Source organism: Hippopotamus amphibius, chromosome 5 (assembly GCF_030028045.1).
Source record: "Hippopotamus amphibius kiboko isolate mHipAmp2 chromosome 5, mHipAmp2.hap2, whole genome shotgun sequence".
Classification (NCBI taxonomy): domain Eukaryota; kingdom Metazoa; phylum Chordata; class Mammalia; order Artiodactyla; family Hippopotamidae; genus Hippopotamus; species Hippopotamus amphibius.
In genome coordinates this window covers 130,253,546-130,281,386 of record NC_080190.1, presented here as the reverse complement: position 1 = coordinate 130,281,386, position 27,841 = coordinate 130,253,546, and the positions used below count along the sequence as shown (strand labels likewise).

General features: G+C 37.9%; 1 protein-coding gene and 1 pseudogene across 3 annotated transcripts in view; one reads left to right on the top strand and one right to left on the bottom strand.

The window, feature by feature from the left end:
* The window catches only part of RUNX1T1 (RUNX1 partner transcriptional co-repressor 1), a 138,829-nt gene that overhangs the window by 42,272 nt on the left and 68,716 nt on the right, over positions 1 to 27,841 (top strand). The window lies entirely within an intron of this gene.
* LOC130853329 (heterogeneous nuclear ribonucleoprotein K-like) lies at positions 12,519 to 20,903 on the bottom strand (annotated as a pseudogene).

Sequence of the window (27,841 nt, the reverse complement as noted above, 5' to 3'; positions counted from 1 at the left end):
TTTTCTTTTTTTTTTTCTTTTTTAAATAGATGCATCTAAGCGCTATTATATAAGAACAAGGAACACAACACTCCATTCACTTTCACTATTTTACCTTGCAAGTTGGTTTGCCATTGTGTTAGGCTAACTCTTTGCTGCATCAGACAAGCCTCCTGCCAGCTATTAAAGACAACTATATCAGCAACAGATACCCAATCATAAATGTAGACTGTGCAGACATTACTTGTTTGTAACAGACATGTAGAAGTTCCAGCTTCTCTTCAAACCCTGGCACCAATTCCTTTTTTCTTCTTAAATTATTTTCTGTTAATATTTCTGAGTATTTGACCTTTTAGTTCTATATATATTAAATAATACTTGGAAACTTCTACAAGGCATTTTCCTGTGTAGGTGATAGTCTATTGAAAAAGATAAGTATTTAATCTGTTTTTTGGGGGAGTGGCTATAATTTCTGACATTTTCATAAGACAACTAGTTTATTTTTATATCTTAGAATAAACATTTGCTTAGCAGGCATTATATAGTCCAGAAATGTTTATTAACTATTTCATCACTACACTGATATTTGATATTTTGCAAAGGAGTGCTGTAATAACAATATTCTGAACAGACTTTTGAATCATCAAAGGAACAAATACATTTTAGAGCTGGAAAACTGATCTTGAAAGTGCCTTCAGTTTACAGATGTTGAAACTGAGGATCATAGAATTTGTGACTTGCTCAGGTGATTTATTAAAGTAAGAAGATTCTCCCAGTTCACCCTCTTTACCATGCTGTTTCTAAATCTCATATACACATTCAATCACATTACCATATTACTGTCAATCGAACTTTGTTGTCTTTTATCTTCTACCCTGGATTGCTCTTACCATATGCTTTCTCCCCTCCTACTCTATGACTGCAGAACTATGTGGGAGAAAATTCTGTAATAGTAATCACTTGGCCTATGGCAAAAGCATGCCATCAAATTTATCTTATAATTGTTTGGAAATTAGAGAGCCTAAATGTGGTTAATTACCTGAGTCTTAAGCAGATCAAATATTCTGCTTAGTAAGGCTATGACACCTGAAAGTTTACTGTAATAAGGAAATTCAGGTAGCAGACCTATGTGGGTTGCTGAAAAATGTACCAGAGACCAAATAACTATGGTTCAGTCTCTCCATGCCATGCCCTTAAGGAGTTTTGAGTTCTGGTGCTCTAGGCAGAGACCTAAACAGTAATTATGATATGGAGTAACAAGAGCCTGGAGACAGGTAAAGGAACTCAGAGGCTGGTAGTACCTAACTGGGTTAGGAGTCAGGGACAGAGGGGGAAGGGTGGGTGGTGGGCTTATTGGAAAGCCTTGCCTGTCTCCTACTTCTTCAGATTGGATCTCTGTTAATGTAACTTAACAGTTTTTTGGTTTGTTGTTCTTATACTGAGTACGGGACATTGATTTTTGCTTATTAAATTTTAATATCTGTGTGTGACAGTGGGTATAGTATTTCTTGAAAGCAATTTCTTTGTGTATAGTTGTGGTTCCTTGGTAGCTAACAGTATCTAGTGGAATGTCATTAACTTAAATAACTCATAACTTGAGAACAATAGAATTTCACACCTGACCAAGAAGCACGTTTATCTGGCTGGCTTTCTCAAACAGCTGTTTGCATTAATTAATATTAATGTGAATGTACTTTCTGAGCATGTCTACCTTAATTACGTTTTTCAGCCCATAGAGTTCCAATCAAAGGAATCGGGGAATCCTCTTAATCTCAAAAGAAGTATATAACTGCCATCTCTGAACAAAATCAATCTCAAATAGTATAGTAAGACTTTTATTAAAAATCTATACATGCCAGTCGCCAAGGCTGGGCACCTTATATACTTTCTAATTCTTACTACAGTTCTGCAAAGGGTTTCTGTGACCACGTGATCTATTTGAAACCTGAGGATCAGATAAATAAAGCATTTTCCCGAGATCACACAGATATAGTTAAATGGCAGAGATGGGATTCTCTGGTCTGTCAGCTGATTTTGGATTCCTTTTTTGTTCTTTATAAGGAGGGGTAAGTCTGTTGCACTGGATTGAGAGGATGTTTTGTAATGGAAGCTAGATGGAAACATTTGAAGGGGGATGTTTGAATTTGAAGTAGAGTAGCATAGAAGAGTTCTCGGTGCTGAAAAATAAAAATGGGAAAGCGTTAGCCTCAATCATCAAGAATGATCACTGGTAAAGCAGGTATTTTTACTCCTCTTGAGAGAGTGCAATGGGAGTAATAGGCATCGGAGAACTAATGCCATTATTTTGAAAAGTCTAATAGAAATTGTAAATTTACTCCCTGACAAAGTTGTATAGGTTAACTAAGATATCACCTTTCTAGGCTTTTGGAGTGAGCTAATCTTGGTTATCTTTTGTTGATCAGAACCTCAGATGGATGATTTTCTGTTTTGGGTTACAGTAGAAAATTGGAAATCAAATGATGTATTCAATACATTGGCAGACAAAATTGTTAAACATTGTGTGTTTAAAAAAATACCCGGTCTCTTGGTAGTGAGACTGCTGGGTACCCATGGTTCTGCCCCAGGAGGTTCTAGGCAGGTAGACTGTGTTTCCAGAAGATGAACATGGGTTGTAGGAAAGCAAATTATCTTTTTTCACCATGCCCCACCCCCCTCTAAAAGGAAGCCCTTGATTTTAAAATTGTGGGCTGTTTTTTCTAGAAGATTTCACTTCTGTTTTCCACATTTCCCTTTTAAAGGCTAAGTGATAAGTGCAGTTTGTAAAAATTCTCACTTTATTAGAGGGATTCTGTTAATTCTGTGAGGTTTGTTAACATCATTCAGTGTACTTTGATGCTCATGCAAGAAAGTAAATTTGAAAGTACCAATGAGAACATGATACTGTAGAGTTGGCCTTAAGAGCTATGTAATTAGATAGGCAGAAGTGCTCTTTAGGAAGAAGGGATGTTTGAGGGTGTCTTTATCATGTGTTTATAGCTTTAACAAGAGTCTTAAAGAGTTTGACAAAATAAACAGACCATTCTTAATAATCTGGGATGATTTTCATGGGGTGCTAAGTTATTTAGAACTTTGGGAAAGACAATTGTGCTTCTGAGCATATCATTACTTTGCATTTGAACTTTGCATGATTTAACTTCACTGCCTTCCTTTGGACTTGTTTGGTTTAATGATTCTTGGGTTGTTGGGAGGAAAATGCATAATAAAATTTGAGGGTCCTGTGGTAACAATTTAAATATTCTTTCATTTGAAATGCTTAACATGTGTTCTGACAAAGATATGACTGGAACAAAGAAAGGCCTTGATTCTGACACTTTCCATGTGAGATGGGCATTTTTTCCCTCTTTATAATGGTTCTATCTGAACTTATATACTCAGCACTTATGGCAGCACATCATTTGAAAGGTCTGTTAACATTTATTTTTTTCTTTCTTTCTGCTCTAACATTAGTTGTATTTGTACAGCCTAGAGACAGGAAAATATTAAAGGAATCAAAATGAAATTTTTTGTCCTTAGAAAGCACTTTTTCTTCCAGACTCTCTGCAATGTTCTTAATCATTGGTTTATAAAATACAGAGTGATAGAAACCAGAGGTAAAACCCAACTTCTTAATTAGCCAGGCATTCTCTTATATACCAGTGTTTGCTTGCTGAGCGAAAAATAGCCCCCCAAAATGGTAAATGTAGATGTTATCAAGCTTTCAAAACTTTTTCAAGTTTTTGTACAATTTAGGAGTCTTTTTAAAGAACTTTGCTGAAAGGAAGAGTTACTTGTTTAAGTATTTTCTACATAGAGGACTATCTTTCTGTTTTTGTTGTTGTTTTGTTTCTGTCCCAACTTTTAGTACATCTTATTACCTTTTTTTAAATTTTTTTTTATGCATTTCTTTTGGAGTTTGGAGAACTAGTTAAAATCTCTGGATCTGCTGCTTACTCCCTGTTGTTTGGGGCAAGTAATTTAATTTTGCTACTTGTTTTTCATTTTTATCTGCATTTTACATATATGTTTTGGGGGTAAAGCCTTTGGTACTTTGGTACAGTTTATGCATATCTTCTGTGGGTAAAGCATATCAGTGTGATGTTAATACATCTTTTTCTAAAACTTCTTAGAGAATTGAACCATTTCGTAGTGTTTTCCAGAGAGCAGAAGGGTATCTCTTTAAGCCACAAAGTTGCTTCTGTTTACTCGTTTAAAATTCCTATACATGTTGGTCAGTTATTTTGAATGGCCCTGGTCTGTATATGTCGCTATGTTCTTAAACAGTTTGTGCTGAGCATGTTTTATCTTTTGCTTTATGACTTGGATTTATACTACAGACAATTAATATATTGTGTTTTATGAGGCCGTCTGTCAAAAAACACAGGGCATCAGGAATGTCAACTCCTAGGTGTGAGTCAAGGTTCTTCCACTTAGTGGTGTGACCAGAAACAAGTAAGTTATTTTACTGTCTGTCTGCATTTCACTTTCTTTGTCTCAGGAACGATTATCCTGCCTTGCTGACTTTTGCTTCACAGTGCAGTGGTAATAATGATTGTAAACGTACTGTGTCTCCCTAAAAAACAGTTCACATGCAGCTGGTGATTATTAAAGGCAGACAGTGATATTCTGGACTTAAAAATAGGGGACAGTGTTTGAATCACACAGAAGGTCTCTAGCCAGTTGTGCTTGGTGAGTTTTGTCTACATTTGATGGGATTTTCTGAGTTTTGTCTACACTTAATAGACTTTTTCTTATTCTTTTGCCCACCCCCTTTCTGTTCCTGTGCCCACAATTTTACCCATTCCAGTAATTTGCTAACTTGGAAACCATATAACCAAACTTAGAATGGTGAGTAAAAGAGTAAAGCGCAAGCTTAAGCGAAAAGTTGAAAAGCCCATCTTGTTTTTGATTTTGTTTTTCCCCAGATATTAATAAGTGGCAATTTTAATTTGTGGTGTCCTTTTCGGTGACTCTGAGACCTTTCCCTCCTTACTGATTTTCATTTCTCTTGGTAGGAGATTTTGCTAGAGAGTTGAATTCTGTCTAACCTTTTGTGTATTCCAAGGTAAAGACTCCTCATTGTTTAAAATAATAGACATTTAAAGTGTCGTCAGCTCTTCTTGATAAAGCTGTCATTTACATTAAGATCTTGATTTCCTAGTTCTAATAATTCCATTCCAAGCTACCTGTGAGGTTGGCATATAGTAGGCACTCAGCAAATGTTTACCTAGTGAATAAGTGAGGATGAGACGTGAACTGATATTCACAGAGATTTTAAAGGAAAGAAATAATGCACAAAGGATGTTAATTATGAGGGGACAAAATTAAGAAGTAAATCTTATAATAAAATTTTTGGTAAATGGTATTTAATAATCAAGCATTTTCTTTGAGTTTGGGGAAAATAATAAATTAAATTTTTTGGCCATACAGCTTTCTTGTCAGCTAGCTGCATAGTAGTTAAAATTGCATGTATTATAAATATGATCATTTATCATGATCATATTTACTAAAAGTGTGATACAGTATATAACACTTTAAGAAAACACCTTCTAACATAATTACTGAAATTAGAAACAAAGTCTAGAGCTTTTGACAGTTGTACTATTTGGAGAAATTAGCACTCCCTCTACCTGGGCACTTGCATATACTTTGGGTGGATGGGTGTAAGGTGTCGGTGTTCCAGCAGACATATTGAGTAATATTCTATAGCAAAAGACAAATATTAACAAAATATTTTCATTTTTTCAGTTACACAGTAAATTCCATCAACAGTTTCTTCTACCAATAATCTTAGATAAGTAGCAGTTTGATAGGCTGATAAAATTTATCCCAAAGTCTCCAGAGAGATTGCTAAAATAATTCATTGAGTGTCCGATATGTAATTTCTTAAAAAACATATAATTTCTTATAATAGTGAAACTTTCTTTAAATATGTTCTCTTATATTTGTTTCAACATACACATTGAATCCTTTGAAAGGGATAGGAGGGCAGGTTTGAATTTCAGAGAATATCATTCATTACTATGTATACCTTGAAAGAAAAATCTTGCTAATTTGACACATGTTTTGTAAATACTTCTCTTAATTTGTGCCTTTCAAAAATTTATAGGTCAGTGTAGCTTTTCAACTGAGTGGCTCTGTTTCTACAAGGATGTTGCTGGTGCTCTGCATGGATTACAGCCTTTGCAAGGATCACTGGAGCACTCTGGAAACATGGTATAGAATGCTGTACCTAAGTGGTTCTTAAAGTGGGGTGTGTGGACCAGCAGATCAGCACCAGCCAGGAACTTATTGGAAATGCATATATTTTGCCCTCCTGCAAACTTAATCAGAAACTCTGGGGGGTAGCCCAGCAATCTGTGTTTGAGCAAGAGGATTCTGAAGCATATTCAAATTTGTAAATCTTTGTTGTAAATCGTAATTTTTTTGTCTCATGTAGTCTAGAGAAAAATACCCATTTTTTTTTTTTATCATGGAGGTCCCAGTGAATGGAAATCAAGGCAATTTATTTGTTTTAAATGATGTACTTAAAAAAATAATAGTCAATAAATTACAAATAATGTGTTTGTTCAGAGCCTTGGTTTCTAATACCATATTTGGATGCCCACACATTACAGCTAAATTGAATGAGATAGTTAAGAGAAGGTGCATTTCAACCTAATTCTGGGATGTTATTTATTCTGATAGTTACTTTTAAAGAAGTGAGTCTATTTCAGTGCACTGAGGTACCATTTATTATACCCTTGCTTCGTTTTGGGGGCACCTTCTAATTATTCAAAATATTGAGTTTAATTTGATCATCTTTAGAGAATATTTAGGTAGACCTCAATTTCACAGTAGTACTAGGTCATCTAGAAAGTTTAGATATATAAAAGTATTCCTTTTGTTTTTCTCTGTGTTGAATGTAAATAAGAGTTCAGCATAATTACAGATGTTTCATCAGTAGTGCCTGGAGAAGATTTATTTCTTACATCTCCTGTATCTGCTGTTGTTCTCTTTTGTGCTTGGTGAGACTTAGTAAGCGTAGTCTGACACGCTTTGTGGCCTTTGCCTCCTGTGATAAAATAGATTGAAATGATTCCTGACACCATCTGGTGAAGAGGAGCAGCCCTGGAGGACTGTGCTTTGAGAGAAAGTAACTGAATGCTAAGAAATGTGGAAGTCTAGGGACACAGGCAAAGGATTTCTTCTTTCTTTTTTTTTTTTTTAAAGAGCATGAACATTAATACATCTTCTTGAGGTTTGATGGGACATGTACTGCCTACTGCCCCATCTGGTGCTTATGATAGCATGGCATATTAGCATGCTGCAAGTTCATAATGTATTCAGGGGGAGGAAACATCCCTTGCATACCAATTGAGGCATCTTCTCTTTCAGAACTGCTTTTGAATTTCAATGATGTTTATATCTTCCAAGCCGGGACTGAACCGAGCATTTCCGCTCTAAGGAATAACATGAGTGAGAGAGAGAGGGAGTGTGTGTATGTGTGTTCGTGTTCTCTCCTATTCCCTCATTAATTTATCTTCTTCCCTTTTTTCTTGATGAAATTATAAGTAGTTATTAATATTATGTTTTATGACTTTTAATACTTTCTCTTTTGAAACCATGTAATACTTTATTATTTCACTTACGGCACTTAAAACATTTTCCCTGTGAAACTGTGTAGTTGTCCCCATGTAGAGTGAACACTTTTTAAGGGTCAGGCTTGTATCTAAATATGTATGTCTCTATGGCACCTAGAGTTCAGTTATCCATTTAAAAAATATTTACCGAGCTCACACTGGGGGTGTGACACAGTTGCAGGTACTGAGCAAGACTGGTGGGTCTTTCCTCTTAGGGCATTTGTATTTTAGTTGGGAAGAAACAAACAGTAAGCAAAGAAACAAATACATCTCCAAGATAATTTCAGCTGGGGATAAGCACAATTAAAAAAACAGGCTGGAGGGAGGGTGGGTGAGTGGGGCCACTTATTTAGATTGGATTGTCAAAGAAAGCACCTTTAAGGAGGTAATATTTTTGTGGGGACCTGAAGGATCTGAAGAATTGGTGGCAGAGGAATAGAAAGTTCAAAAGCCCTGAGGTAAAAATATGATTGGCATTTTCAAAGGCAGTTCGAGCCAAGTTCAGGGGTTAGCCCATTGCTAGGAGTTGAGATTTTATTCTAAATGTGTCAGAAGCCATCAAAAGTGACATGATCTTAAATTACCTTTTAAAAGAATAACCTGAGCTGCTATGTGTGTTGTTCTTAGTAGGCACTAAATAACTGTGGGAGGACTGAGATGAGCCTTTAAATCCATTGGGGTACTCCGTTGAATTGGAATTAGCATGAATTTTAGAATCAGAAAAACATCTCTTGGATTCTGACCTTGATGTTTGACTTTGAGCAGTTTTTTAACTTTTATTAGCTCATGTCTTCTCATCTGTTGAAAGGGAAAATTAGTACCTAAAATCATGGTATTATTGTGTGAATTAAGTGAGGTAATTCACTTAAAAGCCCCACCCAGCAGAGGGCCCAGGTTCTTAATACGCACCTGACCTGCCATCAGCACACATTGATCATAATAAAACATTTGGGATGGTTTCGAGGAATATTTAAACAGTTGGCAGCATCTTGTTGGGAATCCTTTTCTGTTACTGTTATCTTCTTAATAAAACACTGTTAACATACTGCCAGGGTGGTAGTGTGCAGCATCTGCAGTCTGTTGCTTTTGATCTGGAATTATGTGAGAAAGGAAACTCAAGGAATTCTATGGCAGAGTCCATGCCCAGTGAAACAACCTGGGATTTTTTTTTTTTTAACTAATTAATTAATTAATTTATTGGCTGTGTTAGGTCTTTATTGCTGTACCTGGGCTTTCTCTAGTTGCAGCAAGTGGGGGCTACTCTTCACTGTGGTGCGCAAGTTCTTCATTGCGGTGGCTTCTCTTTGCTGTGGAGGACAGGCTCTAGGTGTGTGGGCTTCTGCAGTTGCGGCACATGTGCTCAATAGTTGTGGCTCACGGGCTCTAGAGCACAGGCTCAATAGTTGTGGCTCACGGGCTTAGTTGCTCCGCGGCACGTGGTGTCTTCCTGGGGCAGGGATCGAACCTGTATCCCCTGCATTGGCAGGTGGATTCTTAACCACTGCACCACCTACCTAGGAAGTCCAACAACCTGGGATGTTAAAAAAAAAAAATTTCTTCTTCTTAGCCAAAGTGTATCGCAGTGAACTTGAAATATTTTTAGAAGTAACACCGTTTTTTGTTTGTTTGGTCGGTTGGTTTTTGTTTTTTTTGAGAAATTTTAACCTAAGGAAGTCAAATTGCTTTCTGAATTGGAGTGAAAATTGTGGTTATATGAAGGATATTACAAAAAAGTTTTAATTCATAAAGCAATAACTTTTTATTAATTAGTTGCATAGTTATTAGATATAAACCTTTTGAAAGGAATTTTTAATGCACTCAAATGGAGAAAATAAGGAACTCCATAGTTTCTGCATGTGTGATGCATTTAGTTGCAAGAAACAATTCTGTGACTATTTTCATTTAGTCTCTGAGGCAACATTTAGGTTGTCAAACTTTCTGCAGAAGAATTGTGGGGTTGGGGGGCAGGGGCAAATGTTGCTGTTAGTTGAATGTCTAAAGAGAGTTCCAAGTTACTATTGTCTTGGACATAATCTTATGAAATATATGGATTCATTGAGTTTTTCTTTAAACTCGCTCCCCACTTTTACAATTATGTATTTGTTTTTAGCTAGAGGTTTTCTGCTCCTCAATCAGTAGATTTTTTTATTATATCTATTCCCCCCCACCCCCAACAGTCAGGAAAACAATGCTTAAGGAATGTGGAGGGGAGGTGGTGGGTAATTCAGACAAGTTTCATCAGCACTTAACGAGATTCTTGAAATGTTTTTTGATGTCCTACAAGAACTGTACAGAGCTGTTGACAGCTGCATGTTGTGTGAGAGGAGTCACATTTACTGCTGCTGTATTCTGGCTGGAGTGTAAGAAGAAGGGAGGGAAGTTAGAAGAGCCGTAGAAGTTTGGGAGGTGGAATCACAGTTCAGAATAAGGCAGCTGGCTGTTGGCTCCTAAGATTGATCATTTTCCTTAGCTAAGCACCAGCTGGATTCTTAACAACAGCATCTTTCAGAAGTGATGGGTTTGCAAGGCTTCAGGAAAATTCAGAGGGGATCATTTCCTCACTGAGAAATAGCCTTACAGAAACCTTGTAGGCCATCCCAAATATTGTCTGTTCAGCCTACCCTGTGTGCATCTCATTCTACCGTGCAGGATGCCACGAATACAGGTACTTGTGTCGTATTTGTCTTTCTCTAGAAAGAGAGGAGAAAGAAAAGCTGGCTGATCAGGTGAGATAGGTACATACATTAGTAAGTGTTGGGTCTAGCAGACAGGAGCCTGACATGTAGAACCTGCATGGTACAGTGCCATGTCTGACCTAGGCCCCATGCCTCCTCATTTTAGTTTGTTTGGTTTACAACATATAATATTACAAATGGCACTACTGGATGTCTCCTCTCTTGTCTGCTAAGAACAGTGATCGTATCTTGAATGGTGGGATAATCACCCAGTTTGTGATTATTTTCAGTGACTTTGCTAGGGTGGCCTTTATTTTTGACCAATTTCTCTCACTTTTTTTGTTTGTTTCTAATAGTATAAACAGTCAACACACCTCAAAACTTGTTTCCTTAGAACATATTTAAATATACTACGTACAGCCTACTTAGGTAAAATAAACATCTCACCTTCAAAAAACCAGGCTGGGTGTCATATCTGTTCTCTCTGTTGGTCCATCTGTTTTTCTCTTTCTTCCTCCCTCCCTTCCTCTCTTCTTTCTTCTACAACATGCTTTACCAAAGTTATAGTATGTCTAGGGATTTAACCCATAACAAGCTTTAGTCATGCTAAAGTCATATTGCACACACAGTGTCTTAATAACAATTTGCTATACTTTTCCCCCAGTTTAAGAATGAAGGAAGGGCAGGGCCTAGACATCATTTACTGATACTTCATAAATTTTGACAAAATCAGAATTTCTTACAGATCTGAAAAAGCTATATTGAATGTTCATTTAAGCAATCAGTATATTACAATTAATTGTAAATGTTTACATTTCAAGTTGTTAAAAATATATCAGTTGAATTGATTCATTTGGTGAGCTAAACATTTGGCAACAAATGTAACTTAACACATATTGATCCTTGATCTGTTTCCTTTCTACTGTAAACTTTTAAATATAGGCAGGTGTGTAGAGCAGATGTTGGAGGAAGTGGGTGAATAGATAAAGTGGGTGTGGCATCCTTTGCCCTAGTATAGCAATTTTGGAACAAATTGTTTGAGGTCTAGGACTCTTGTCTGTTATTTATTTATTTATTTTTAGCATTATGGGAGTTTTATTTGGAAGTGAACTTTTAACTACCAATACAAATGCCAAGATACTACACAAAACATCCACAGGAACTTTTTTCATCTTTTTTTGAATTGTTCACAAACATTTCCTACATAATCCAACATACAACAGAGAAACGGTACATTTTTCTTTCAATTTGCATACAATGGAAAAACAAGAATATGTATATATTTTACAAAGTTTAACTAATAGACACTACCAAGCTGACGTTTTAAGTCTATAGGTGAGAAATTATCTAATAAAAAATAATCAGAAATTTATTTAGCATCAGTCACTTCCATAACCAAGTATTATTCTGATTAATAAAACTTGCCGTCATTGGGCTTCTGGTACATACTTATACCAACTACTCCATCTGCTGTATTGCTCCCCACCTTGGTTCTTCACAGTTCTAAACCGAAAATCGTTGCAAAGTAGGGGCAAACATTTGCAAAAACAAACAAAAATCCTCAGCTTATTATAGGCATGAATGTGTGGTGGAATTTCCTCCCAAGCAATGGACTTTCAAATCACCAGAACTGAATGTGTCAGGATATTCTGCCTGAGTCCAAGAAGAGGTGCATTTATTTATATCCAACAGAGGACCGAAAATTAAACTTAGTGTTTCGTTTGGGGGCAGGTTAGGGGGAATTCAGCCATTTGAGAAATGGCCGTCTTAAAAAAAAAAAAAAATGACCACCAAAAAATAGGTTCTCTAAATTTATTTTAAAAATCATAAAATGTTTCTTACAAAAGAACATTACATTCTGCACACTGCTCTGAATAGATGGCAGGGACATATGGACTATTGTTACTTTTCCTCCCCGTCCCCCCCCCCCCCAAATGTTACAGTGACCACAAAGCGAAGTGTTCACAATAATTACATGGGGGGATTTTTTTTTTTAAACCACCAACAATGAACAAAAATTAAAATTCCCTCACTCTGCTGCTGTTTCAAAATTTCAATGTTCGTTTTTGCACACCCTCCTCCACCCCCCAACCCTGTTTGTGAGGAACTAAAACGTTACATCTGGTGAACAGCAAAGATTTCACTACCCCTCAAATGCAGAAGACCTATGAAGCAGAGGAATGTTGGCTTTTTAAACAGAAGCAGATAAAAAAAGATGCAGGACTCCTTCAGTTCTTCACTCGTCTTAGAAAAACTTTCCAGAATACTGCTTCACACTGTTCTGCAGCAAATACGGTGCATTCTGTATCTGATCCTGTGTTCCTGTAATGGTAATGATCGGATCTTTGGACCCTTCTAAAGGCTCATCGATTTTGATCGAAGCTCCTGACTCATGATGGATTTGTTTAATCCGCTGACCACTTTTACCAATAATAGATCCAGCCAAATCTTTGGGAATAGTTACTTGTGTAGTAATAATAGGTCCACCAAGATCACCATATGAGCCACGACCCCCTGCATAGGAATAGTCATATCCAGAGCCACCCTGTGGTTCATAAGCCATCTGCCACTCTGATGGGCTCCATGTATCTGTTGCAGAGTCCCAGGTTTCATCAGCACTGAAACCAACCATGCCATCATAACGGTCTCCAGGTCTTCCTCTTCTGTCACAGGCCATTAGATCTCCTCCTCTAGGTGGTGGTGGAAGAGGAAGATTCTGAGCTCTGCTACCACCCCGGCCACCTCGTCCAGGAGGAGGTCCTCAATAAGGGCTCATAGCATCATAATCTCTTCTGGATGGAGGCATGGGACGCCCACCCCAACCAGGAGGCATGCTATCAAAACCACCTCTTCCCTGCATAGGAAATCCTACAGGACATCCACGGTGGTCATCAAACATCATTGTAAAACCACCGTAATCATAGGTTTCATCATAAAAATTGGGATCATAAGGCTGAGCACATCCTTTGATGGGAGACTGATATAAGATCCAGGATGATCTTTATGCACTCTACAACCCTATCAGGTTTTCCTCCAATAAGAAAGACTGTCAGTGGATTGAGGACAACATTCCTGGAAAAGCTTGATTGTTGTCTGAGTGTTCTCTCGAAGTTCTTTGATTTTGGCACCTTTGACCCCAATAATTCCTCCTGCCAGACTCTGATGAATCAACAGTCTCAACTCACAAAGTCGCTTCCTTTATAGTGTTGGTAATTTAAGCATTCCACAGCATCAGATTCGAGCGGGAGCTGGCTGGTTGCAGTGGGTGATGGCAATTGCAGGCCCCTTTCCAAGGTACGGATGATTTTCTTTAGAATTTCTCCAATTGTTTCAATATCAGCACTGATACTCAATATGTGCTCGGAGCCACTGCTGTCTGGGACTGAAACACTGGCATTGTAGTCTGTACGGAGAGCCTTAATATTTTTGCCTCCTTTTCCAATCACTGCCCCAGCATTATTGCTCTGAAGCAGAATGCATAATTCAGCCATCTCATCAGTGTTTCTAGATCTTTTAAAAGCTTGTTCCTCTTCCATATCTTAAGCAGGACGTTTACCTAATTCGCCATTGGTTTCAGTGTTGGGAAAGGTTTCCTCTGGCTGTTCAGTTTCCTTTTTCTTGTATTAAAGGAACACATCAATCAGTTATTAAATATATCCTTGCAGGGCAGAACTGAAGTGTTCTGGGCCGGACCAGCTGACACCCTAGTGCTGCAGTAGCCTATAGGCCACAAGTAAGTGGGAAGTAGGCAAGACGACTAGGTTGGTGCAATGGAGAAACAGAGGATAATGGCATCTGCAGTGCTTTTGCCTGAAGCACCCTCTTCCTTTCTCCTATTATTTCTTTTTTACTCGCAGAGCCTAGCACAGTGTTTTATACAACATTTGTGATCAATATCTCATAAAAATACCCCGTAACTCAGTCATAACAGTTCTATGATTGATGCACTCATTTAATCAGTTGTGCAGCAAGTATTGATTGAGCTGTTAATATCTGCAATGCCATTTTCTAGCCACTGGGGATGAGTCAGTGAATAAAGCAGGTTCAGTTCTTTGCCCTCATAGAACCTACATTCCAGTGTATGTGGGGCAGGTGTAGGGGTGGGAGGACAGGAGAGGACAATAAATGATAAACATAAAACATAAGTGAATTCTGTAGTATCTTCGGGGATGATAATTATGAAAAAATTGGGCAGGTTAAGAAAGGTCCTTCGGACTGTGAGGGCAAGGGGTCAGCTTGCAGTTTTAATTTGGGTGGTTGAAATGGGCCTCTTTGAGAAGGGACTTTTGAGAGAGATTTTATGTGGCTATATGGGGGAAGAATATAAAAGCAGAGAGGTGGAAAGGCTGGAGTGTGGCCTGGGTCATTTCAGACACAGGAAGGAGGCGACCAATATGGCTTGGCTGGACCTGGGTGAAGATGGACGTGCACTGGGAGATGAGACCCAGAGAGGTGGCAGGGAGAGTGAATGGGAGAGCGTGTGTTTCTTTTTAGGCCATTAAGGACTTTCTTGTCTAACAGATTGAACACTCATCCCAGGTAACCTCTGGCTAGTACCGCTGCATGATGCCCTAACGTCAGGTATTTAACAGTGTCTCAATCTGAAGGCCTCCGTGCGCCTCGTGGGTATTCCTACCATTGATTATTCTATGCATCATGCCGATTATTTTACTGTCATGGGTACCCAATCCAGTTTGTTTGATTTTGATTCTTTGTATCGCAGTGTAAGTCCTTTAACCTGAGCATCGCTCTACAGAGTGTTAGTCAAGGCTGCATGTTCAGTCTTCTTTGGGTCCTGACTGCTGTCTTCTACTTTTAAACCCATTTTAAAATGTGTGACATGCTGGGGGACAGGCATTTGCCAGAGGTAAACAAACAGTCGAGCTGGAGTAGTATTAAAAATCTCTGTGTAAAAAATGTGTTTGTATACAGGGAAATTATTGCTACTCTTATTATAAGCTACGGTTTAGAATCTCCTTCCACATTTCTCTTTTTAAAAATTTTTAAATGTTTTTATTTTTGACCTCGCCATGCAGCTTGCAGAATCTTAGTTCCCTGACCAGGGATTGAACCGGTGCCCTTGGGAATGAAAGTGTGGCGTCCTAACCACAGAACCTCCAGGAAATTCTCTCTCTCTCTTTTTTTGTGTGTTTTTTTATTTTATTTTATTTTATTTTATTTTTATTTTTTTATTTTTTGGTAATTAGCAGTCCCCATGCTGAGGTCTGTTATGGCAGCCTCCCTACTGACCTTGAAATGGGTTACACTGTTACAGGTTACTCTGGCATCAACTATTAGCATATGAGAAGTCAGCTGTGCAGTAAAACTCATTTCTTTCTCTTTCAAGGCAGAGATAGTCTGAAATGATACATGAATGGAAATAAGGTATCAATGAAATATTTGTGTCCTCTGGGAGAACACAGGCTGTGGTGTAGACTTCCTGTGTATCAGTAATGTCAGTTTAATTATCTGAATAATTTTCTTGGACCCACTTAAAGTTTCTGACCTCTATGAGGTTGCTGCCCCATCTCAAAGTAGCTGAGTTGTAGTGGCTTCATAGGCATCATCTCAAAGTATAACTGAGTTTTAGTGGCTGCATATTAGAGAGGATTCATTCTAACATAAAAAGTATTTAGCTGCTGACTCTGGCAAGGACTTGTGCAAAACACTGCAGGGGTTTCAGAAAGAGGACATAGTCCCAGCACTGAAGGAACTTGAAGTCTAGCAGAGGATGTAAAGTTGAGATAATGGTTGCCATGGAGATTGAGAGGCAGGAAAGTGGAGATTAATTGGGAAGAAATTGCAAGAGGCAGCAAGGGCCCATATCAGCATGGGAGGAATTTAAATGCACCAAGGAGTTAGAATCTATGGGATAGGAGTTTATTGAATGTGTGCTGTTACTTGGGAGAAAAGGAGGGAGCAGAATCAAGAATGTTGCTGACATTTTGAGCCTGGGTAGCTGGCAGGGTGGCTGTGCCTCAGTGGAAATAAGAAAGTCAGGAGGAAGAAGTGGTTTTGTGGAAAGGATGCTCTTACTGATATGTTGAGTTTGAGACTCTTATAATAATAGAAGCCATTCTGCAGACAGTTGGAAATGTGGAAAGGTAGCTTGGGTGAGGAACTAAGTCCTGAGATAGAAATTAAAGTGGAAAAAATTAAATTGTATATGACTACAAGGGGCAGACAATTTTGAGAAAAGGGAAAATACTGAATTAATGTTTTTTCAAAGCTTTGAAATTATATTATGGTTTGTTGTGACCATGCATAAATTCCAGTTTTGAAATTAACTTTTACATTCTTTTATTTGTATTTTATACCTTTATTTCCCGTGTTTTTGAGATAGCATTTATATTTCTTTTAGTTATCAGAGCTATGCTCACATCTCACAATTATGAATACCCTTTCTAGGCCCCACATTTCACTGCTTTCTGTTACTTGTATCCTATACATAGTTTCCTCATTGTGGAATTGGTTTACTCTTGAGTATCCTTACTTGAAGCAGCATGGTTTCTGGATGGAGGGTTATATAGTGCTTAGGAGCGTGGGTTTTGCAGTCAGACAAAACTGGGTATGATTTTCCCAGCTGCCATTCTTTTACTTGCTCTGTGTGCCTCAGTTTGCTCATCTGGTTCTCTTGAGTATTAAATGAAATCATGAAAAATTCTTTCAGCACATGTTGCCCCCCTCCACTCCTGCCCAGTAAATGGTTGCTGAAGTAGTAGTAGTGAAGAGGTTGATAGTGGTAATAACATATATTCTATCTAAACCTCATTAGATGTATCCAAAGCCTGTGTCTCTATGTTGCAGACATGGGTTTGGAAGTAGAATGGGGTCCTTCCATGGAACATGGGTTTGCTGGTTACTCAGGCCACCTCTTCTTAGCACTCATTTTATCATCTCTTGAAAAGACTGATCTCGACACAGACTGACTTACACCCTCTTGGTCCTGTTTAGCCATTTTTTTCATGGATGCTGCTCCCAGTGTGGCGTTGACTTCTTCCCAACTGCCTTTGTGAGACCTTGTAGAACTCACATTGGTTTTCTCATTCACAAAATTCAGAGTGAATTGATTTTGACCTTTCCCTCCTGCTGCCTTGCCTCTCTTTTACCCACATCACTGCTAATTAATTTCTGCACAAGAGAATGAGCAAGAGCAGTGATAAAACATAAAATTAAAATTAGTTAGTGTTGGTTCATGAGGAGTTTTGAGACCAGGAAGAGAAAGTGTGTTATTTAACTGTGAGCTTTGCCTGACTTTTCCTTTATTTATTCATGCCATTCCTGACTCTGCTGTTATCATGGATAGTAAGAAATGGCAGCTGTGTAAAACACATAAGCATTATCTGATAAAGAATTTAAAAATTTGGGGATAAATTCAGCTGAAGGTATTACGATTTTTAATATCATCTTCCCCAAATTCTAAGGAAAATGTGACTGAAAAATTTCACATATGCCATCTTTAATATAACATCTTAATGTTTGCTACTATAAAAATATAAAATAGTCATGCTACTTTTTATTTCATTTATTTAAAAATTTTGTTTTGTATTTATTAAATTTTATGAGATGATGTTTCTTACAGTTTTGTGATAGCCCGCTAGAACCTAGTTTTTTTTTTGTTTTTTTTCTTTTTTTAATAGATTTTTCCTTGCTTGCTAATACTGGGCATCAAAGAGGAAAAAGAATTAAGGGTTTCTTTTTAGGAAGGGATTTCACAAACTTGGTTTAGTGACATTTGAGGATATTTTAGCTACTCTTAGATAAAGGATATCAATTTTCTTAAAATTATTTTCAATTGAATAAATTTAACTTTTTAGAGACACTTTTTTGGGGGGGAGGGGTCAGGATGCTCTATAATCAGATAGGCTAGCAAAGAGGTCTGAGAAATTTGTGTGGTTTAAAATTCCTCCTTAGGAAGGGTCCTCCTCTGTACTCACCCTTCATTTTTTATGACAAATAAGAAATGTCTTGTAGTGAGAGAAACAAGAAATGAAAGAGATTGAGGTCTGGGTGAATTCCCTGGATATGGCAAATAGGGACACAAGGAGAAAGGAGTAAGACAGAACCCACAATTTTGAATGAAAATACAGTTGTTTGCTAAATCTTCTCTTTCTAACTCACATGTTGAATCCAGAGATGTAGCTTCAGGCAGTAAAATAATGAAATAAGATATAGTCTTCCTATGAGAATGCTGTGTTTGTTTCATGAGCAGGTGCTTACCTTTTCCCTTTGTGTGAGTGCATCAGTCAATATCTGATTCTGAGTATTACACTAATAGCTGCCATTTATTTAGTGTTTGAGTATATTCTAGGCATTGTGTAAGTGCTTCACATTCATATTTTCTCATTTAATCCTCAAAATCACCTACTGAGGCAATTGCTAGGACCACTCATATCTTAAGGTGAGGAAATGAAGATTCAGAGATCAAGGAATTTGCCCAGGTTAGGAGGTGCATCTAGGATTCCAGCCAAGGCCAGCTGATGTACAACCCACACTCCTAGTTACCTGTCTGTATTCTTCCCAATGTGTCATCATTATATCATAGGCAGCAGGCACTTTACCTTCATATACTAAAACCATAGAATTTTTACAGTTGAAAGAAATCTTAAAGAACCACACCTTCATTTTATAGGGAAAAAAATATATATATATATATTAGGCTCAAAGTTTTAAACAGCCAGTTGGTCGGCAGATATTTACTATGTCAAGTAGTAAATAAGCCAAACGGAGCCCATGCCTTCCTAGAACCCTGGTGGCCTTTTTTATGTATTTGGTGGTGGGATATTGGTGGGCGGACACTAGTAGTATAGTATAGTAGTTAAATCAGGAGCATGGGCCCTGAAATCATAAACCTTGGCTTTGAATCCTGTTCACTAGCTACAGGACAATGGGCAAATTGATTAATCTTTTTAAGGCTCAGTTTTTCCATCTGTAAAATGGTAATATTAATAACATTCGTAGCACTGGCCTATTGTGAAGATTAAATGAGTTAACATATGTAAAGCATTTAGCAAGGTACCTGGCACTTGGTAAATGCTCAATAAATATAATTACTATTAAGATATTTTGACAGTATTAGTAATAGTAGTTCACCCAAGCGAGGAAAACACACACAAACTTATTTACAATAAGATGTGTGTTGTGTTATGGCAGAAGGAGCAGAAAGCTTTGGAGTGCAGAGAGCCAGACCTCCCAACTCCTAGTTGGTTCAGGGCAGGGTCTAATGTAGAAATGCTATTTTCTTTCTCACCTTCTTTGTTTTTCTTTTGTTAACGTGATAACTTTCTTTACTTTGTCCTAAATCCTAGTGTTTTTGACTTACAACAAGTTTGCCGGCACATATTTATTCAGATCCAGCTACTAAGCGTTTACTTACTAGGTTCTGTGCAGAATGCTGGGGTGAAATAATCAATAGGATGTGGGCCTCATCTTCTAAGGAATGTATGTGTATGTGTGCATAGTCTACCCACATGGACACACACTTGCAAGCACAATTGTAATGGATGATGCTAAATTCTCTAATGCATATATGCAAAGTAGAGCCTAAAGAAGGGAGTGATCATCTCTCTCTAATTTGAATGTGGAGCAAGGGTAAGGAGGGAAGCCTTCATGGAAGAGGTAGCATTTCTTCTGTGTCTTGAAGGATCACAAGCGTCTTGTTGCCAGAGGACATTTTAAGTACAGGGAAGAACATGAAACAGGAATACTAAGGCATGAACCAGCATTGCTAGAGCTTACAGCATGAGAAAGTATCATTAGTAGACATCTATCTTGTAGGTTGGAGTGGCAGAAAGGAAAGTAACCGGATGCTTTTAAGCAGAGGGATCATATTGTTGGGTTGAATGTTAATATTCTTTGAAAGTGATGTGGAAGGTAAATTGAAGAAGATGAAATCTAGTCTGCTTGGTGAGATAGGATGATGATTGGCTGTAGTATCAATGAGGAAGAGAAGGAGGCTGGGAGCAGCAGGCTCTATAGGTACTAACTAGAGAGAACCAAAGGGCTCCAGTGGAGCCAGGGACTGGGCAGTCGTGGTGTCTAAGATGACTGAATTCTTATTTGGACAACTGATTGCCGTCAGCCAGAATAGTGAATAATCCATCAAGAGAGGACAGTGAGTTCACTTTGAAGCATTAACTTTCACATTTATCTGTTATATGACTGCTGAGATATTCCATAGGGAGCTAGATCACAGGTTTGTTGAGTAGAGATGTGTATACTGGAAATCTTGATTTGAAGTCAGTGGTGATAGCTAAGACCTTTGGAATGACTCACTCAGGAAGAAAATGTATGGTGTGAAGAAAGGAAAACCTCAAAAAGAACACTGGTGACTACCAGGGCATCTGAGAGTCAGGCCTCATTAAAATCAGGGGGCAAAGAGTTTCATGGAGGGAGTGGTCTACAGTGTGACATGCTGCAGAGGGACCAGGAGTTAATTGGGAGGGGTCAAGATTGCCTTTTGGATTTGGCTATCTGGAAGGAAGATATCAGTAGTTACCAGTAAACCTCTGTCCCTTTGTTGGAGCTTACTTGTGCTGAATTGCAAAGTGGATGGAAGAGATGATGTAGGTAGAGCCACTGAGGTCTTCCCTTCAGAAGCTTGGCAGTGGAAGGATGGAGGAAATGTCATCTCTATGGAGAGAGGGGTTTGTTTGCTTTTGGTGGGGGAGATTTGAGCATGCCTAGGTTCTAGGAAGGAAGAGGTAGAGTCAGACAAGCTGAAGTTAAGGAGAGGGTGGAATGATTGGTAGAGTGAAACCTCTAGAGACAGAAGTTGCCTGTTCTGAAACTCAAGACTCAGGTGCAGATAAGCAGGAGTTCTGAAGGTGAGGTTTGCAGGGCTTTATGCCCGATAGCCTCACTTTATTTGCTTAAATAGGGCATGAGGTTATCAGAATTTGGCTGGAGGACTGAGGCAAATCAAATGATGTCTTCAAGATTAATTAATGCACCATCATTTTTTACTGTCTTTCTTGCTTCATCTTGTCTGGGGGCCTTACCAGGCTGGATGTGCTCAGGCTCATTTAATCTGGAAAGCCTTCTTCATTTTCTCTGTCCTGCTCAGCTTTTCCTCTTTGCTTTATCATACCGCCCATCTAACCTTGACCTTAGCATGAACTCATGGTTATTAATCTTCCTTTTGTGTTTCTGGTTCTTGACACCTCCCTGTTTCTTTTCTTACTGGTTTTATAACTAGTTCACATTCTATTGTTACCCCTTTGAAAGTGAGAATTCTGTCTTTAGAATTTTGTTTTAGCAGATCTTTAGGAGTACTTCTGTGCCAGACACTGTGCTGGGGCTGGGATTCTGGGGTAGGAGCCCACTAAACTCCAAGGAAAAGGATGTTAAAGAATTTTGAGTTTTCTAAGTATGTGAAGGAAACAAAGATGCACAAAAACCTGCTTGAGATTGGATGGCCAGGGAAGGATTGATGCCCTGAGGAGGTCACATTGATGTTGAAATAGAAAAGGTGAAAATGAGCTGACTATTTTTAGAGGGGAGAAGGAAAATAGTAACTTTCTAATACTTATCATATTCATAAATAGATGTTCCATAGACATTGCATTATATCCTTCAGTAGGTAACTGCCTGGAACTGTTTGTGATACTATCCTGTCCTTCTCACTGATACTTCCTTGGTTCCTGAAGGCCCTATAAAAGACCTACAACAGTTTATTCTTCACATTAAGGTGGAGAAGGACCATGTTTGTTTGTGTGTTAATGGGTGTTACCTGGAACTGCAGCTGTTACTGAGCACCCAGTAAGGTGGTCAGGATGGGGCAGAAGGGAGGAACAAGATAAGTTCCCACCACTCAATTGCGTGGTGTTTCTTTCTGCGTTTCCTCTACCATTCCCCCTTCCCCTCCACTCAGGTGATTCTGATTCACAAAATGAGGAAAAGGTGTGTGTGTGTGTGTGTGTGTGTGTGTGTGTGTGTGTGTGTGTGTCTAGTCCCTGTTATTAGTCACCACCATTATATGATCACTGCAACTTTAGTCCCAGAAGTAGACACTTGGGACAGATCTGAAGCTCCGGATGTTGGGTCTAGGTGGGTGTCACGATTTGCTATCTTTAGCTAAGGGGTAGGATAAGAGTTCCAGATTTCTGGTGGGTGAGGAATAGTGGGAGGTACTTAAAGGAAGGTAAACCAAGGAGAACTGGGAGACACTGAAGATAAACTTTGCTGACTTCATAATTTCACCTAGAGTCAGGCCAAGCAGACATAAAACATGATCTACTAGGGCAAAAGCTAGTGTTTGCTTGCAAATCTAAGCTTGTACAAGTAAATTATTGCTTTTCAGAGAGAGATGATGAAGAGTATGTGAAATGGTTTATTATATTAGGCTCCAGTAACTTTCCAGAGGTATTCTGGGCAGTATGTTTGAGAAGGGAAAGGCACATAATAATAAGCACTGGTTTGACCCTTCAAAACAGAGATTCCCAGCATTTTTTTTCTTGTGGCTGCTCAAGGAATGACAGCTTTCACAATGAGAGTGGACTTCTGTGGTGGTGTTTGCCATGTGCCGAAAATTCTACCCCGTTGCTTTTTAAGGAAGTAGTAGTGATATTATCAGAGGGGTGATTTTAGATATATCCTAATTTGAGTTATTGTTAATAACAAGTTAATAATAATGTGGTGAACCTTGAATGAGAACAGCTTCCTTTTTATTTAGACATTTATTACTTTTGTGATTAATTTATCTGACAAAGAGTGTCAAGAAGGTTGTGCTTTTGAAAGTGGTCTTATAGATCTCTAGCAAGCAACATTTTTCGTTTGTACATGCAATACTTTTTGCAGTTGTCCATCAATGTTTGGTTTGATTTCTCCCCCATTATAATTCTTCATAAGCTCAGAGAAGACATCTCTAGTGCTATATGAAATATAAATGATTCCTAGTAAATGGATGGGAATTTAGACTGTCATCTTAATTTAATAACATATTTACCCACGTTTAAAGTATATGTACAGATGAGGCTACATTAAGGACTTATTAACATGAAATTTATTTGTGTGTCTATTTGAGGCACATCCATGGAACTTAAGGTTGTGTGTATTGTAAAACTATGTCATTCAAACTGTAGCTAGACAGAATTTTATAGTTTTTGTTCCCCAGTGGTCTTCCTGAGATTAAAAGATATGCTTGTTTTTATTGTTTATTTATTTATTTTTTAAAATAAATTTATTTATTTATTGGCTGTGTTGGGTCTTTGTTGCTGTGCGCAGGCTTTCTCTAGTTGCAGGGAGCGGGGGCTACTCTTCATTGCATTGCACGCGCTTCTCATTGCAGTGGCTTCTCTTGTTGCAGAGCACGGGCTCTAGGCGCATGGGCTTCAGTAGTTGTGGCTTGAGGGCTCAATAGTTGTGGCTCACGGGCTCTAAAGCACAGGAGCCTCAGTAGTTGTGGCACATGGCCTTAGTTGCTCCATGGCACGTGGGGTCTTCTCGGACCAGGAATTGAACCCATGTCCCCTGCTTTGGCAGGCGGATTCTTAACCACTGTGTCACCAGGGAAGTCTCATGCTTGCTTTTATTTTTTATTTTTTATTTTTTTATTTTTATATTTTTTTACAATTTTATTTATTTATTGGCTGCATTGGGTCTTCATTGTTGCACACGGGCTTTCTCTAGTTGCGGTGAGCAGAGGCTACTCTTCATTGTGGTGCACGGGTTCCTCACTGCAGTGGCTTCTCTCTTGTTGCGCAGCACGGGGTCTAGGCGCGTGGGCTTCAGTAGTTGTGGCACATGGGCTTAGTAGTTGTGGCTCACGGGCTCTAGAGCGCAGGCTCAAGAGTTGTGGCGCATGGGCTTAGTTGCTCCGTCGCATGTGGGATCTTCCTGGAGCAGGAATTGAACCCGTGTCCCCTGCATTGGCAGGTGGATTCTTAACCACTGCGCCACCTAGAAAGTCCCCATGCTTGCTTTTAAGGTGTCTTGAAATAAGGGAAAATAGACTTACTTAGATACATTTGAACATACATGTGCAATTATTTCTTTGGTAAACAGAACTTGAGCTTCTGTCCTTAGGGAATATTTATTAAAAATTAATTAATTAGGGTACCTTCTCTGAATTACTTTATTAATTTAAATAAGGTCATGGGCCTCCATGAAAAATTGTATTATGCAAAGTATTAACTGAGGCAGAATCTATTAAGAAATGGTAAATGTGAAATTAACCCAACTGTGTAGAATTTATAGACTTGATCTTTTTGTATATTGACCATATTAAGTCAAAGAGAAATGTCCATTTAAACACATACCTTCAGTTCCCATGTGGTGTGTAAATATTATTATTTGTAAAGAATTTGCTAATATAATTCATAGACAGTCCAAACTTGTCTTTGGGAACCCTTCTCTAGACTGCGTAGTGAAACTGCTTTAAGTGGAGGATTCTGTTATGTTGTGTTATGTTGTGTGGTGCTCCTTGAAGGCTTTGTAAAGAATTTGATCGTTTATTGGGGGATTTTACTCTCATGGTGCACTACTTCTGGATTCTCCCCTTCCAAGCGGTCTGTAGGTCTTTTCCTTTCTGTCTGTACTGTGTGTGGACTTCTTTATTACTAAAAGAGCATTTATCCCTTTACTCAATAAACATTGGTACTACGTACTACTGGATGATTGGGATACAGAGGTGAATAAGGCACGTTTTCTACCTTTGTGACATGTTCAAGTGTTCTCCTGTGCCACAGCCCCTGTAGAGAACCGTACCTCCTCCCCTTCCCCTTTTGGTTGTCTTGAATCCCAATTTTTTGCTCCTTCAAACTGAAGCTGAACAGCCTTGATAGACTTCCAAATAGAACGAAGCATGTTCTTTCTTTAATTTTTTTCACATTTCATTTCTAGAAAAATCCAAGTATGCTATATTTTATCTAAATTGATTTTAAGGCACATGGTTATTTTACAAGTCTCCCAGAAAAAAAAAATGCTGCCACTAAGCATGACACAATGCTTTGATTCCATGGTTTTATAGTACTTAGCCAGTATCAGAGATGATATGAAGAAAAAGTAGAAGGGTCTTAGAGTTGTTTAAATACAGTGTTAAAACTGAGCAAAAAATTTAAAAGAAAAAGGCTTTTTATAACATAACTGTTTGGCAATATATTTGAAAGCTCTGCCCCATTGTGAACCACTGATTTAAGAGATAGTCATTCTTAATATTCTGACATAGATGCTTGGTACACATATCCTTCCAGACTTTTACCTGTGCGCACAGACACAGACACATCCATCCATCTATAACTGTCTTAAAATAGTTGTTTTTTTTAAACAGGATCTTGCAAAGCATGTATCTTTGTAGTATCTTTCCCATGTACATATGCACATCATCGTGTTCTACTGTATGGGTCTATTAGAATTTGAATTGCCAAATGTCCATAGTTAGACCACTAGGTTATTTCCAATCTTCTTCATTATAAACATCTTTGTACACTTGATATTATTACTTAGGATAATTTTTAAAGAGTGGAATTGGTATATTAAAGGATATGTATAATTTAGAGGCAGTTGATACGTGTTACCTAATTGTCCTACAGGAAAATTGGTATTATTTTACAAAAGTATTAAAGTTCCAGTTTGTACTGTAACTAATACTGTATTATCATTTAAAAAAATCTGTTAGGTTAAAAAGAGTATCTTGTTTTAATAATAATAAAAATACTAGTGAGGTTATTAAACTTTTTTCTCTAGAGGGTTATATGTCACATATTTCTTTTGTGCATGTCCTATTCCTGCTGTTTTACAATCTTTGTTTTGATGGGCTTTTTGACTTCTAATCATTGATTTGATGGAGCTGTTTATATATTAAGGATATCAATTCATTGTTGTCACATAACACATACTTGTTCCCTGCGTGCTGCTTGCCTTTTACTTTGTTTATGGTATTTTTTGCTATACTCAAATTTTTAATAAGTCCCATTATTGGTTCTGCCTTTCTTATAGTTTAGATTCTCTTTTCCAGTCCTAAGAGTAAACAACTATGTACCTATGTATTTAGTATTTTTTTTCATTTTTATGTTAAAGTTTTATTCACATGTAGGTGAATGTCTTTGTATATGAGACAGGATTCTACTTCATTTTTTCCAAATTGTTGTCTAGTAGTTCCAAAGAGAGTTTATTGAATTGCTTTATTGTTTTCTCACTAATATTAGAAGGCATCTTTATCATATACTGAATTCTTAGATATGTATTCATTTCTGAGCTTTATATATTTTCTTTTCAAGTTTTATTTTGCTATATCATCTATTTCTATACCAGTAGCACATTGTTCAAATTATAGTTTTATGGTGCATTTTAACAAATGTTAGACCCAATTTCTTCAGTACTCTTCATTTCCTAGTTTTCCTAGCTATTTTTATTTTTGTTTCAAATTAACTTTTAAAACATTTAGAAAATTCTGGAAAAAATTTATTAGTATTTTAGTTGGGATTGCTTTATATTTAATACTTTATATTTACAGCATATACCCAAGGGGCTAGAATGGACATCTTGATAACTTAATTTTTTAAAAAATGACTTAGTAAAACAAATTATTTAAGGACCTACTGTGTATAAGATCCTTTTTTTTAGACACCAGAGACACAGAGTTGAGAAGAATCTTCTTTTCCCTGACCAACTTTTATAATTGTAGAAGGATTTTAAATAGATTATATATTGTGGAAGAATTAGAAGAAGATTTTGTCAGATTCATATTTTGAAAATATTGCTCTGGAAGCAAAGAGGAGAAGATTTGAGCAGAGAGGGACTAGAGGTAAAGAAAACCATTCAGAGGCTCTGTATGTTCTGAACCCAGGCCAGAGATTAACTGTAGGTGGATCCTAAAGGTATCAATATTTAGAAATGGAATTGATAGGCTACTGGGAATGGATTCGATGTGGAAGGAGGGTGGTGCAGAGGGAGGAGTCTTAGGATGATTTTGGTGTTTTGGGTTTGGTCCCTTGGATAGAGATTGAAGTACAGGAGGAGCACAGATTTCCTAGGAAGATGTTAGATTTGGTTCTAAATACAGCCATCAGTGGAGTATCTGGGTGGAATTGTTAAGCAAGTAGTTAGATAATTCATCTGGTTCCCAGGAGAGAGCAGAGGGGTTGAAGCCAGTTCAGAAGAGGAGAAGGTGAGACTTGGGCACACAAGAGGGTCCAGGGTCCAGGAGAACTCAGTGGAACTCCTAGTGACAACTAGAAGAATGATACTGCAGGAGAAAAGGAGTAAGAAGTGGCTGGACAGATTAAAGACTGCTGAGAGCTCAAGGAAGATAAAGATTGATCGGTATCTTTTGGATTAACCACAGAAAAGTTTGTACCTGTGCTGGGGTGGTTTGGGTGGAATGGTTTGGTGGAAGCTCCGTTGCAATGGGGGTTAAGTATGAATTTGAGAGACTGGTTCTGTCACTATCACCATTATTTTATTATTTCTATCATTGAGGAAATTTTGAAATCCCTTTTAAGGGAAATAAGGACTACAATTGCTTTGCTCTACTTGTACATCCAAATCTGTATTTTTAAATAGAAAATATCTTTATCCACCATTTACTTGTACTAGGTTCTTAGCAGTGTGATAAATTCTAGAACTGAG